At 51.1% G+C, this 15,368-nt stretch overlaps 1 protein-coding gene across 1 annotated transcript in view; it reads right to left on the reverse strand.

Moving 5' to 3' along the window:
- LOC141046717 (myoD family inhibitor domain-containing protein-like) overlaps positions 1-15,367 on the reverse strand; it is a 38,831-nt gene extending 23,464 nt beyond the window's left edge. The window contains exon 1 of the mRNA XM_073541336.1: positions 15,292-15,367. The gene's annotated coding sequence lies outside the window, so the exon portion shown is untranslated. The remainder of the gene's footprint in view (positions 1-15,291) is intronic.
- Between the last annotated feature and the right edge of the window lies 1 nt (position 15,368).

A 15,368-nucleotide genomic window follows, 5' to 3' on the forward strand; every position in this document is an offset into this window, starting at 1 on the left:
GAGCTCCTGAGTTCTGGTGGAAGAACGGGCCTTGTGACAGAAGGTCGGGACGTGTGGGGAGATGCCAGGGAGCGTCTGTTGTGAGTTGCACGACGTCGGCGTACCATGTACGCCTGGGCCAGTCTGGAGCGATCAGGATGGTGGGAACTCCCTCTTGCTTGATCTTCCTCAGGACTCTGGAGATCAGGGGAAGAGGTGGAAAAATGTACAGAAGCTGGAACTGGGTCCAGTCCTGAACCAGGGCATCTGCTCCGAGCGACCGCGGATCGCGCGTCCTGGCCATGAAATTGGGAACCTTGGCATTGAGATGGGATGCCATTAGATCCACGTCCGGGGTGCCCCAACGATGACAGATCTGACAGAAAACTTCGGGATGGAGAGACCACTCCCCCGAGTCCATTCCTTGTCGGCTGAGATAGTCGGCTTCCCAGTTGTCCACACCCGGAATGTGGACCGCATAGAGTACCGACCTCGCATTCTCCGCCCATTGTAGGATACGTGTTACTTCGGTCATCGCCTGGATGCTGCGGGTGCCGCCTTGATGGTTCACGTATGCCACTGCCGTGGCATTGTCCGACTGTACTCTGATATGAGAGTCTGCTAGCAAGTGATGGAAGGCTTTCAACGCCAGGAAGATGTCCCGGATTTCCAGGATGTTGATGGGCATGGTCGCTTCCATTGGTGACCACCTGCCTTGCGCTCTGTGATGCAGGTGCACCGCGCCCCAACCTATAAGGATTGCGTCGGTGGTCAAAACCTTCCATTGACCGGAGAGAAAGGATTTTCCCCTTGCAAGCGAGGTTGGCTCGAGCCACCAGTGCAGGGACCTCCTGGTTTTTGCTGATAACCGGAACTCCCTGTCGAGGGAGAACGGATTCCTGTCCCAGGACTTGAGGATGGCCAGTTGAAGGGGTCTGAGGTGAAACTGGGCAAACGGTACCGCATCCATTGCTGCTGCCATCCTGCCAAGTACTCTCATGGCATACCGGAGAGATCTGGGGGACTTGCAGAGGTGTGTGTGAACTCCCAGACGGAGAGCCAGTGCCTTGTCTCTGGGGAGAATCACCAGACCCTTGGAGGTGTCGAATAACATCCCCAGGAAGGTCAGAGACTGACTCGGGGTAGTCGAGGACTTCTGTAAATTGACTAACCACCCCAGGCGCCTCAGTGTCGATCGTGATCGAGACGTTGACCTCGCAGTCCTTGAGGGTGGGGGCCTTGATAAGGTCGTCCAGGTATGGAACGACTACTATGCCTCTGGAGTGCAGAACGTCCATGGTAGCTGCCATGACCTTTGTAAATGTTCTGGGAGCCGTGGCGAGACCGAACGGGAGGGCCACAAACTGGTAATGGTCTTGGTTGATTGCGAATCTGAGGAACCTCTGATGGGCGGGAGCAATCGGTATATGCAGGTATGCGTCCTGTATGTCTATGGAGGCGAGATATTCTCCTTTTTCCATGGACGCAACGATTGACCGGAGGGATTCCATGCGAAAGTGACGAACTCGAACATACTTGTTGAGTTGCTTGAGGTCTAGTATGGGTCGGACGCTGCCTCCTTTCTTGAGCACCACGAACAGGTTGGAGTAGAACTCTCGGAAGCGCTCTTCTGCTGGGACCGGCACCATGACTCCTGCTTGCCGGAGGGAAGAAACCGCTTGATGGAAGGCCTGAGCTTTGAGCGGGAATTTTGGAGGGACAGATGGGAAAAAACCTGTGCGGTGGGCTGGTAGTAAACTCGATTTTGTATCCTGAAGACACTATTTCCTTGACCCACTTGTCGTCTGTAATAGGCAGCCAGACCTGCTGAAAGAGTAGCAGTTGTCCGCCTACAAGTGGGGTGTCTTCCGGAGGGCATGAGTCAAGATGAGGGAAAAGTCTGAGGTTTTTCTCCTTTAGATTTCGCTTGGCTTGCCTTTGACTGCCAGTTCCTGTCCGGCCTCTGTGCCGCACGTGTGTTGTCCCTGCGGGGGGGGGGGGGGGGGGGAACGACTACGGTTTTGTGCTGGGCGCGAGACAGACCAGCCTGAAGAATTCCGAAAGGATCGGAAACGAGATTGATTACGTCTTTTGGTCTTAATTGAGGGAGGGAAGTACTTTTGCCCCCGGTAGCATTGGATATCATTGTATCCAGCTTTTCACCAAAAAGACGGCCACTGAAGTACGGGAGATTTGTTAGGGACTTTTTTGAGGCCGCATCCGCTTTCGATTCTCTTAGCCAGAGAATACGCCGGATTGTGATGGCGTTTGATGCTATTGCCGCTACCCCTCTTGCAGAGTCCAACGCTGCATGGACCATGTAATCTGCTACCACTGCAATTTGCACCGCCTGGTCCGCCAGCTGAGGGTTTGAGGCTTGAAGGCTCTTTTGAAAGATCAGCCCCGGCCATGATGGCCTTGGCTGCCCAAACTGAAGCAAATGCGGGAGCCAGAGAGGCACCTGCCGCTTCAAAGATTGAACGAGCCATGCGTTCAACCTGCCTGTCTGCTGTGTCCTTGAGGGTTGAACTGTCCGGCAGCGAGAGAAGCGTTTGTGCTGCTAGTCTAGAGACTGGAGGGTCCACTTCAGGCGGATCTGTCCAATCCTTGGTGTCTCTGTGGGAAGGGGTACTTTGCTTCCAAATACTTGCGATTGGCGAATTTCTCAGGCTGCGAAAAATGCTTAGAAAGGATTTTTTGAAATTCCGGGTGATTAGGGAAGACCTTCGATGGTTTCTGAACACTTTCAAAGGAAATCTTGTGTTCTGGTGCATCCGGGGTTGGATCTGAAATGTCCAGCACCCGAAGGATGGAAGAGACGATATCCTCAACTATCGCAGTATTGCTAGGGGGACAAGGGAGCAGAGCGGTCTCTGTTTCGTTATCTGAGTTGGAGTCACATATGCCCTCTGAGTCTTGCGCATTGCTAAGGAGCTCCCTAGTGGGCGAACTAGAGCGGAGGTTTTCCCTGGTCTGGGATTGTGGAGATCCGCATTGTCTTTCCCTATCAGGGGACGGACTCGGTGACCTGGAGCCACTGTCTCTCTCCCTGGAGGGGGAAAGCCTATTGCTATGTGAGGACGCAGATGAACGCGACCTGTGGGTCCGTTTACGCCTCGAACTGTCGGAAGCGCCCTGCACGTGAGACCGGACGTCCCTTTGCTGGGTAACGTTTATAGCAGAGACATGACCCTGCAGTAATGTGGAGGTCAGGTTATCTATGGACTGTGTCAGACTGCGACATCTGAGTTGCCCATTCCGGCGCAGTAGCGGTCGCAGAAGCGTTGGTAGGGACTTCTTGGGGTTCTGCTCTGGTTTTTTGGGTACAGTCCCGGCAGTGCGGATACGTGCTGCCGCTGGGGAGAGTGACCTTGCAGGCTGTGCAGACTGCATAAAAGCAGTCTTGCCTGGTTCTTTTCTTTGAGTCCGACATAGTACCTAGGCTGATTAATAGAGGCCCTACAGGGGTATCTACGCAGAGGAAAAAGGAGTAGGAGAGCGCTATATGGTATAGGAATTCACAGCTGAGTACCAAGGACCCAGCTGTGATCTTACCCCACCGGTGCTCCCCTGAGGTCCAGCGCTGATAAGCCCCACGTCCTGTGCCCCCCGGAGTCTGTGCTGCCTTCCTCCAGGTGCAGCAAGATGGCCACCGGATTCTGAGGTGGAGAGGGAAGGGGGCGGAGAGCTGGAAAAGGGCGCTGGGCCATGTAAAAGCGCGCCCTTCCTGCCTCGATCCGCCCCTTCTATGACACTGCAGTGTCATTTTCGTCATCCGGGGGGCGTGGAAAAGGCGGCAGCTTCGGCTAGGCCGAAGCCGCGGTCTAAATTAGAGGCCCGATGCCCAGGAAGGCTCCAGAGCGGCGCAGTAGTCCGGGAGGGGGTCGGATTTGCACCGGACCCCCCGGAATGGGCGACTGGCTAGCGGTGGAGGCAGCAGGGCTAGCGGTTCCTGTGTGGGGGTCCCTGGAGCGCCATGGAGCCACTGCTGCTGCAGAGGCAGGGGAGCAGAAAGCCCTGTCTCTGCTGTGCCACGTCTGCCTGCACCCTCTCCCGGCCCCAGCAGGATCCCACAGCTGGTCTGGGGTCCCTGGTGCAGAATGCTGTCTGTACCCCGACCCTACCTGCGGCGTCTCAACCTAATGCCCCCTGCGGGGGATTAGGGAGGGTGCGTCTGTCACCGTCAGGGGGTCTTCATCCTTGCCTCAACCTCAACCCAGACCCTGAAGGGGGTTGGGGAAGGAGGGGGGGGGGTCTCAACTTCGGACCAGTACCCGAAGGACTGGGGAAGGAGCGACATGGGGAACCGCCATCTCCACTTCAACTGCTGGGCACCCCTAAAAAGGGGGCCAAGGAAGGAGCCATGCCGGGAGTCTCACAGGAGACCCACTTTTCTTCATCTGTTCTGACGAAAGGGAAAGAAAAAAAAAAAAAAAAAAAAAAGGAAAAAGGTGTGCCTCCTTGCGACACTAAGCAAAAACTGGAGAAGGCTGACGCCGTCCAGGGGTGTATACTGCAGAGGAGGAGACAAAGTTAATCTTTTTCAGATTATGCATAGTGTCGCCTCCTAGTGGACAGCAGCATAACACCCACGGTTCTGTGTCCCCCAATAAGGCAACAGAGTAATAATGGTATTGCATTTTCATCACCAACTTCTTTCACAGTTCATTATAAGGTTAAATAAAAAGCGTAATTCGAAATCAAATCTCATCCAGGAAAGAAATTTCAAATACATTGGCATTTCAACCAGTTTAAATTTAAATTCAAGGAAAAGTCGCAGTTTTTGCAAAATTGACACGTAACTGGGTGACATGTGACATGTTCATCTACCTTCTTGCATAAAAATTAACAAATTCAGAGAGGTGGGGGGTTAAGGGGAGGGATTACAGAATGAGTAGAGTTTGGATAAGTTTATTGTTTTAACAATAATGTCATATTGAACAGAATGGAAAAGACAACATGGATTCTATGACATGTTATTCGTGTGTTATGTACTGTTTTAAACTAATAAAAAGTTTGAAAAAAAAAATTAAATTGCACAAAAGAAAAAAAGGATTAAGAGAAAAATAACGATCGTTTTGGATTCTGTGTAAAATTCATGAACCGCTTGCACAATTCTGAAGAATTTGGTGCAAAAATGGTCAAAGGATCCCACAAGACAACAAATGATGAATCAGTCCTGGTGAGTACATACATTATGGAGTCTCTGGGAAGCCCCAAGAGCTCCTTGATTACTGCTGTGTAAGAGGATGAATGATGGAAATCCGAGGCTGAGTGCCTGCAGAGGTATGCGGAGATTAATTATTCACGCCAGGCCTTCAATCACTGTTTGCGGCTGATCCCGGGAGGAGGATAAACCGCACTTATGTACGATGTTGAGATGCAGACAGTGCTTGGTCTCACAGGAAGCTCGAGAAGAGCAGCGGGTGGGGAAGTCACCAAAAATGGTGTATAGTTCAAGTAAATGTCTCCAGCAACCCCAGATAGAAATTCAAGTTTGGTAGTGTCCTCTATTGTCTCCAAAAACTACTCATAAAGTAGGAGTGATCTACCTATGGGGCACTCAAACTATTTAAAGTGGAACACCGCCACTATTTATAAATACACTGATGCTATTAATGAAGTCACTCTGGTACAATTTATACACTACACAGGAACTAATAACACGAATCCACATACCGTAGTTTTCTCAAAGGATATTGAGGGGCATAAAGGGGGCTAACAATCGCCCTTCATTGCTCCCATCTTGGTCTATTAGGCGCAACCTCCTCAGAATGAATGGCAGTATTTATCAGACAGGTAGGGCTGGGCAAAGATTTGCTGGACCCTGGTCCAGCGGCCACATTGGTAGTCCAAGGCTGCCGGATCGGGGCCATGTGAACATTCTACTTCCCAGCATCCCCCACACCTCCTTTGATTAGTAAAACCAGTCTAACGCCATTGTTGCAATGTGATGCACACAACATGGCACCGGGCCTGGTAGTCAGAAGAGGAGGAGGTCTGCCGGCCATGGAATATCAAAGTGGCTGCCGGACTGGGGTCCTGTGAATCATTGTGCTCAACTCTGACAGGCATAATACACTGCAATCCAGAAGTAGCTGTGTATTATGTGAGTGATCTAGAACATTCATGTCCACTAATGGGACTAAAAAGAAAAGTTATTAATGCAAAAAAATAAATAAATATTTTGTAAAAAAAAAATTACATAATTGCTATTACCACATTTTTAACCCCTAGAGCTAGGCCATAAAAGTGTCACATTAGTTAAAAAAATTAAAAAAATCTGAAAGTCTGGTAAAAAAAAAAAAAAAAAAAAAAAAAAAGCAGAGCTGCAGTTTTTTATTTCATCTGCTCTTGAAAAATCTTCATAGATGAATATTGCCAAACAGCACTCAAAAATAAGCAATTTTGCAATTCAGTGCTTAAGTAAATTTTTAGCGATTCTCGAGATAGCACCACTTTTCTTTTCAACACATTACCTTGGAGACCAGCCACAGCTGCTAAACAGCAGTGCATGTGAAGTGCCTACCAGCTTTTTTTCTATTGAGCTTGTAAGCACATGTTTTGAAGTTGACCAGGATGGCTGGAGGGTGGTTACCTCCTAGTGTTGGCCAGCTTCAGCGCAGACAATAGACTACTGCTGCTGCCAGTGTTGGACTGGGGTGCTAAGGGCACCAGTAACATTGACTTTGGGGGGCCCACTTTTCACCTGGAAATATTACACTACCCTCGTTCACAAATTTATCTATATCTCTATATAATAACATACTGGATAGTTTGGTTAATGAATGATGAGATGCTGCTTTTTGTCTATACAGAGTGAATCAAGTGAATTATGTCAAGTACTGCCCAAACAGTGGGGTTGGGGGCCCAGATCAGCACAGGGGCCCACCGGGGGATTCCCCTGTTAAGGCCCTTTTACATTTAGCGATGCACCAGCGATCCAACCCGGTCAGGATCGCTGGTGCATCACTAAATGATCGCTAGTGAGCTTTCATACAGAAAGATCTCACAGCGATGCAGCAGCGACACAGCGCACGATACTTACCATTCACACACAGCGATCCTGCGTCCTCCCGCCCGCCTCCACGCGTCGCTGGACGTCACAGCAGGAAGCCCAGCAGGAAGCCCAGCAGGAAGCCCAGCAGGAAGTGCCCGACGAGAAATGGAGCCGGACATTCTCGCGCGATCAGCGATGGACAGCGGGGGAGCTGGTCGTTGGTAAGTATCACACATAGCAATATCGCTATAACGTCACAAAACCAGTGACGTTTTAGCGATATTGCTAGCGATATCGCTTAGTGTAAAACCCCCTTTACTCTATGGGCCAGTCCGAGCCTGGCTGCTGCCTCATGAGCAATGAGCTGTAAACAAAAAAGTGTTCATATCTGGTGATGCGTGAATATGCTTGGATAAGGTGTTATCCAAGCATGCTCGTGTGATAACCGAGTGTATTCTGTCTTTGGCATGCTCGAAAAATATGTTTGAGTCCCCAAGGCTGTTAGAGAGCTGCAACTCCTGTATTTAGAAGCATCATCTGACAAAATCTGACAAGAGAATAACCCTTTAGTGAAGGTTTCCATAGTGATCTAGGTTTAGGGGTCTTGGAGCCATTGTGAAGACACTAAAATACGGTGTCTGAATTATTCTAAACTATCTCCGTATTTAGAAAAATAAAAACAGTCCTTACACGGCTCCAGCAATGGAAAAATAACAGTACAGGGCCCAAAACACAGTGACAAGTTTATTCCAAAACTTCAGAATTTATTGCTGGCTCCAAAGAGAAAAATACCAGCCAAGTTTAGTGTCGCCGTAACTGACAGACCTGGAGAGCCATGTTACCGGGTCATTATTACCACACATTGAGCGTAGTAAGGACCACCCAGGACACAACTGCACGTCCGGCAGAGTGGCTGACATGGAGAGCAGTGTTACCGGGTCATTACCACACAGTGAGCGTAGTAAGAGGCCCACCCAGGACACACTGGCAGAGCGGCCGACAGAGAGCCATACCGGTTCATTGTTACCACGCAGTGAGTGTAACAAGAGGCCCACTCAGGACACAGCGGCTGATGTGGAGAGCAGTTAGGGTTCATATCCATTTGCGATTAAAAAACGGTCCGTTTTCTGGATAGAAAAAAAACGGACCAAAAATATGCAATTGTCATGCAATTTTTAATCGCACCATCCGTTTTTCTTGTTATCCATCCCTATGCAATGCGTTTTTTTTAATCTGCAACTATTTTTCTACAGTCATTTACAAGAACATTACAGCGTTCTATAACACAGAATGGTAATGTATCCATAACAAACGGCTATCGCATCCATTGCCTTGCATTGGCGAGTCTCATCAGAAAATCGCAGCAAATCGCTGCATGCTGCGATTTTTTTTCTCAGTCCGATTTCGGATGAGAAAAAACGGTAATTAGACCTACCGGTAAATTGTGTTTCCAGGAATCCATCCTGACAGCACAATGGAGGACGTCCTTCTTATCCACAGTGGGACAGGAAACCACGAGAGCTCAAAAGGACCCTCCCCTTGCCATCATTCAGTGATTTCTCAAAGTAACATCTGGATGGATGCAAGAAGGTTTTTACACAAATTTCCACATACACGTTACATCACAATAGTACGGATGAATATCTTAGGGAGGGAACTAACAGTGCTGTCAGGATGGATTCCTGGAAACACAATTACCGGTAGGTCTAATTACCGTTTTCCAGGTCACCACCTGACAGCACGATGGAGTAGTACCAAAGGAGACTGATCCTAGGGTGGGACTACTGCGTGGAGTACCTTTCTGCCAAATGCCAATTGTGCTGATACCACATCTAATTTATAGTGTCTAGAGAAGGTACTCAGACTGGACCAGGATGCGGCCCTACAGATTTGTTCCGCCGAGGCTCCCCCCCTCTCTGCCCATGACGTGGCCATGGCCCTGGTTGAGTGGGCTTTAAGGTTCCCTGGGGGATTCTGCCCCTGTGTGCGCTATAGGCTAGACTAATTGTGGACTTAATCCATCTTGCGATTGTGGATTTAGCCGCTTTCCTCCCTTTATTCGGACCACTGTACTGAATGAAGAAATTATTATCTTTCTCCAAGGCCTGGTTGCGTCTAGGTACCCGAGAACCGACTCCCTGACATCTAGGTTATGGTAGGCGCTCTCTTTTATTCTTAGGGAACTGACAGAATGAAGGGAGTACTACCTCTTGATTCATGTTTGAATCTGAGACCACCTTTGGAAGGAAAGCGGGGTCAAGTCTTAGATTAATCTTTCGTCAAACACCTGAAGATACGGGGCCTGGATAGACAGGGCCTGAAGTTCTCCTAGCCTCTTTGCTGACGTGATCGCTACCAGAAATGCCGTTCTGATCGAGAGATTACCAATCCCTATGTCTGCCACTAGCTGGAATGGGTGCTTACATAGCGCATTGAGGACTAGGTAAAGGTCCCGGGGGGGGGGGGGGGGGGGGGGGGGGAACAGACTTCCTTATCAAGGGCTTCAGCCTCTGAACCACCCTGGAGAAACGGGCTACCCAGGGGTGTGCTGATAGGGCGCAGTCATAGAACACGCTAAGGGCTGCAATCTGTACTCTTAGCGTACTGGGTCTAAGACCCTTTTTGAACCCTGCCTGCAAGAAGTCCAGAATCTTTGGGATATTGGGGCGGTCAGTCTCAACTGTCATCTCTCCACAGAAGCTGCAGAATCTTTTCCAGATCTTGTTGTATATTGCGGCAGTTACCAGTCTTCTACTCGCCTGCAGGGTAGAGATGTCGTCTGATAGGCCTCTTGATCTTAAGATCTGCCGCTCAGGATCCAGGCCGACAATTGAAGTGACTCTGGCTTCTGGTGCCAAACCGGGCCCTGGCGGAGGAGGTCCCTTCTTTCTGGAAGAATGGGTTCTTCTGCCATCTTCCTGAGCAAGGGGAACCAACTCCTCTTTGGCCAGAATGGCACTATTAGTATGACTCTGGCTTTGTCTTCGTTGATCTTCCTGAGAGTCCGCGGTATGAGAGCGAGAGGCGGGAAGGCATATAACAGGCCCCTGCTCCATGATTGGGACAGAGCGTCGATTCCTGCCGGGTTCCCTAGAGGCTTCAGAGAGTAGAAGTTCCTGAGCTTTGTGTTCCGCTTGACTGCGAACAGGTCTATCTCCGGCGTTCCCCACCGGCTGCATAGGCTGTCGAATACCTCGCTGTTCAGCTCCCATTCCGTTGCGACTACTCTTCTCCTGCTGAGAAAGTCTGCCACCTGGCTTTTGTCACCCTTTAGGTGCACTGCTGAGATAGAGAGGGTGTTCTTTTCTGCCCATCTGAAGATCTGTTCGGCTAGGCGCTGCAGTCCTGGGTGTCTTGGACCACCTTGGTGACGGAGGAAAGCTACTGTTGTGGTATTGTCTGATAGTACTTTGACATGCCTGTTTCTCACCAGTGACTGGGCCGACGATAATACTTTCCATACCGCATGAAGCTCCCTGAAAGTTGGAGGACTCCTTGCTGTCCTCTCGACCCCATCGTCCCTGGTAGTATCTTCCTTGGACATGTCCGCCCCAACCCTGCTGGCTTGCGTCTGGGGTAACTATGACCTCCGGGAATTGGATCCATGAGACACCGGTGCGTAGATTCTTCGGAACAGTCCACCAGAAAAGAGAATTTCTGACCCGTGAGACAATCGGATCTTTCTGTCCAACGAGCTTTGTCTTCTGTCCCAGGAAGATAGAACTGCCCGTTGTAGATCTCGAGAGTGGAACTGGCTTCACCTGACGCAGGGAATACAGGATGTCATCAGGCCTAGAATCTTCATGGCCTCCCTGATAGAGACCCTCTGTCTTGCGAACTGGCGAATCCTTTCCTTCATGCTGGTCTGTTTTCCCTCTGGAAAGTAAGACATTCTTTCTTCTGAGTCTAATATTACTCCCAGGAATTTTATTCTTGGCTTGGGCATTAGATCTGATTTTTGCCAGTTTATAATCCAGCCCAAGCTCTGCAGCGTGGAAATCAAAGACTGACAGTCGAGCCTGAGCCGGGCCACTGAATCTGCTATGATGAGGAAATCGTCTAGGTAAGGGACCACCGTGATATTTCTGATTCTTAGGTAGGCCACTACCTCTGCCATCAGCTTCGTAAAGACCCTTGGGGCTGATGCTAGACCGAAGGGGAGGCAGCGGAACTGATAATGGTAGATCCTGCCCCCTTTCCTCACTGCAAACCTGAGATACTTTTGATGGTCTGGATGGGGACATGGTAATATGCACTCTTTAAGTCTAGAGTACACATTACCACCCCCTTCCCTAGGAGGGGAATTGTAGATTTTATTGATTCCATCTTGAATCTTTTGTATCTTAGCCACCTGTTTAGGGGGTTTGAGATTTATTATAGTTCTGGACTCTCCTGACGGCTTCTTTATTGAGAAAAGGCTCGAGTAGTGCCCTCTGCCTTCCTCTCGCGCGGGTACTGTGATGACTGCAGCCGTTGTCAGGAGGTCCTGAATGTCCCGCCACATGGGGGAGGCAGAATGGAGGTGTGAGCTGGTTATCAGAAATCGGCCTGCTGGAAATTTGCTGCCACTCTCCTAGGAACTCGAGCAATCTCCCCCCTACTCTGGTGGCGTCATTTCCTTCGGGAGTTTGACCCGGAGAAGATGGAGTCCCTATTTCTGCCCCTGCTCTCTCCCCTTTGAGGTAGCTCCATCTTCCAGTTTTCCCCTTCCCTCTGTAGTCCGTTCTTTGGTTAAAAAGGGGCCTACGAAAGGGCTGATATTTTTTACGTTTCTCTTCCGGGAAACCTTTTTTCTCGTCAGAGGCTCTCTAAAATATCATCGAGCACAGGCCCAAACACCTTGCCTCCCGAAAATGGGATTGAGCAGAGCTTATTTTTGGATTGTATATCCCCTGCCCAGCTTTTTAGCCAGATGGCTCTCCTGGCCGCGTTAGTCAGGGACTGATTCCTGGCCGTAAATCTGATGTCTCCGCTGAGGCATCAGCTAGAAACCCGGTGGCTAATTTTAACAGGGGAAGGGATTTTAGAATAGCCTCCCTTGGGGTTCTATCTGTAAGGTGCTCCTCTAAGTCATCTATCCACAGGTGCATTGAACACGCTACAGACGTTGCTGCTATATTAGCCCGTATGACCGCAGCCGAACTTTCCCAGGCTCTCTTTAAGAGGCCGTCTGCCTTCCGGTCCATGGGCTCTTTCAGATTGGAAGAGTCCTCAAAGGGAATGACTCTTTTTAGACACCTTTGCAACTGGGATATCCATTTTTGGGATTTCCTCCCAGACCTTGACCTCCTCTGGGTCGAATGGTAGGCACAGTTTAAAGTCTCTAGGGACCGTGAGTCTCTTCTCTGCCTCTTCCCATTTCTCCAGGATCATCGCTCGTATATGCGTATTTACTGGGAATACCATCGAGGTTTGCGATCGCAGCCCCCCCAAACATCTCGTCCTGTACCGATAGAGTCTCTGGGTGTTCCTCAATCTGCATAGTGTGTCTTACTGCACCCAGCAGTCCTTCCGTATCCCCGGACGAAAAGAGATCTCTTCCCCTTCTCTGTGGGTTCTCTCATCTGCTCCTCTTCTAGTCCTGATTCGGACGGGTCCTCCTCCGACGAGGAGTCCGACTCCCTTGGCCTTTTACCGGATACCTGGGGAATCTGCTGCAGAGTTTGGGGGCATCTCAGGCCTGATACTGAAGCCTGTACCTCTTCCCTTATAATGGATCTCATGTTAGCCATGATAGTGGCTTGCTCATCCCCCACTATGCGTTTGGTGCATGCGTCACATAAGGGCTTATGCCATGTGTCCTTTAGTTTTTTGGCACAGATTGGGCACTTTTTCTTAGACTCCTTCTCTGCTGGGGTCCCCTAAAACACACAGAATATGTGCCTGTGGGATCTGCCTACTTAGGGTCCTGCAGTAACCTTTGCTGAGGTACTCACGTGACCCTGGCCATCAGGCCCCGTCTCGGTTCTCACCTGATCCTCCATCTCTGTGCAGGAACGGCTGTGTGGGCCCACCTGCCGCTAGTCAGTGCACCTGAATTGGTGCGGGCGATGTCCAACCTGCTCCGAAGCCCCCTGGAGGGGCGTCGCCTGTCGGCTTCCAGCTCCAGGAGAGCGGGTCAGTTTGAATCGCCGTGACTGAACCGCCACCCGGAAGTACTGCAGATGCCCGGGCCCGTCCCCCGGAAGTGACGTGGCCCCAGGATGCAATCCGGCCAGCCGGAGAGACCGGAAGTGATGTGGACCCGGGTCATTATTCCCACACAGCGAGCGGAGTAACAGGACCACCCAGGACACACCGGCAGAGCTGCATTACCGGGTCATTATTCCCACACAGCGAGCGCAGTAACAGGACCACCCAGGACACACCGGCAGAGCTGCATTACCGGGTCATTATTACCACACAGCGAGCGGAGTAACAGGACCACCCAGGACACACCGGCAGAGCTGCATTACCGGGTCATTATTACCACACAGCGAGCGCAGTAACAGGAGCACCCAGGACACACCGGCAGAGCTGCATTACCGGGTCATTATTACCACACAGCGAGCGCAGTAACAGGAGCACCCAGGACACACCGGCAGAGCTGCATTACCGGGTCATTATTACCGCACAGCGAGCGTAGTAACAGGAGCACCCAGGACACACCGGCAGAGCTGCATTACCGGGTCATTATTCCCACACAGCGAGCGCAGTAACAGGAGCACCCAGGACACACCGGCAGAGCTGCATTACCGGGTCATTATTACCGCACAGCGAGCGTAGTAACAGGAGCACCCAGGACACCGGCAGAGCTGCATTACCGGGTCATTATTACCGCACAGCGAGCGCAGTAACAGGAGCACCCAGGACACACCGGCAGAGCTGCATTACCGGGTCATTATTACCACACAGCGAGCGCAGTAACAGGAGCACCCAGGACACACCGGCAGAGCTGCATTACCGGGTCATTATTACCACACAGCGAGCGTAGTAACAGGAGCACCCAGGACACACCGGCAGAGCTGCATTACCGGGTCATTATTACCACACAGCGAGCGCAGTAACAGGAGCACCCAGGACACACCGGCAGAGCTGCATTACCGGGTCATTATTACCACACAGCGAGCGCAGTAACAGGAGCACCCAGGACACACCGGCAGAGCTGCATTACCGGGTCATTATTACCACACAGCGAGCGCAGTAACAGGAGCACCCAGGACACACCGGCAGAGCTGCATTACCGGGTCATTATTACCACACAGCGAGCGTAGTAACAGGAGCACCCAGGACACACCGGCAGAGCTGCATTACCGGGTCATTATTCCCACACAGCGAGCGCAGTAACAGGAGCACCCAGGACACACCGGCAGAGCTGCATTACCGGGTCATTATTACCACACAGCGAGCGTAGTAACAGGAGCACCCAGGACACCGGCAGAGCTGCATTACCGGGTCATTATTCCCACACAGCGAGCGCAGTAACAGGAGCACCCAGGACACACCGGCAGAGCTGCATTACCGGGTCATTATTACCACACAGCGAGCGCAGTAACAGGACCACCCAGGACACACCGGCAGAGCTGCATTACCGGGTCATTATTACCACACAGCGAGCGCAGTAACAGGAGCACCCAGGACACACCGGCAGAGCTGCATTACCGGGTCATTATTACCACACAGCGAGCGCAGTAACAGGAGCACCCAGGACACACCGGCAGAGCTGCATTACCGGGTCATTATTACCGCACAGCGAGCGTAGTAACAGGAGCACCCAGGACACCGGCAGAGCTGCATTACCGGGTCATTATTCCCGCACAGCGAGCGCAGTAACAGGAGCACCCAGGACACACCGGCAGAGCTGCATTACCGGGTCATTATTACCACACAGCGAGCGCAGTAACAGGACCACCCAGGACACACCGGCAGAGCTGCATTACCGGGTCATTATTACCACACAGCGAGCGCAGTAACAGGAGCACCCAGGACACACCGGCAGAGCTGCATTACCGGGTCATTATTACCACACAGCGAGCGCAGTAACAGGAGCACCCAGGACACACCGGCAGAGCTGCATTACCGGGTCATTATTACCGCACAGCGAGCGCAGTAACAGGAGCACCCAGGACACATCAGCAGGGTGGCCACTCTCACCATTCCTTCCCATTTTTCAGTACATTGTACAGTAAAATGAACTGAATCATTCAAAACTACAACTCGTGCCCTAAAATAGTCCTGACACGGCTGTGGGAACGGAAAACATGGCGCCTGAGTGAGGCCTTCACCGAGCTCCTCAGCACAAATTGTAATGGCACAATTGCTCTGTAGTACACCTTTAGTTGTGGTGAAATCCACAACTTCCAGCAAGCCCTGATACCACAGAGTGCTATATGAACCCATCGGGAGAAGT

Source organism: Dendrobates tinctorius, unplaced genomic scaffold, assembly GCF_039654945.1.
Source record: "Dendrobates tinctorius isolate UK_male_01 unplaced genomic scaffold, ASM3965494v1 ptg000120l, whole genome shotgun sequence".
NCBI classification, from domain to species: Eukaryota; Metazoa; Chordata; class Amphibia; order Anura; family Dendrobatidae; genus Dendrobates; species Dendrobates tinctorius.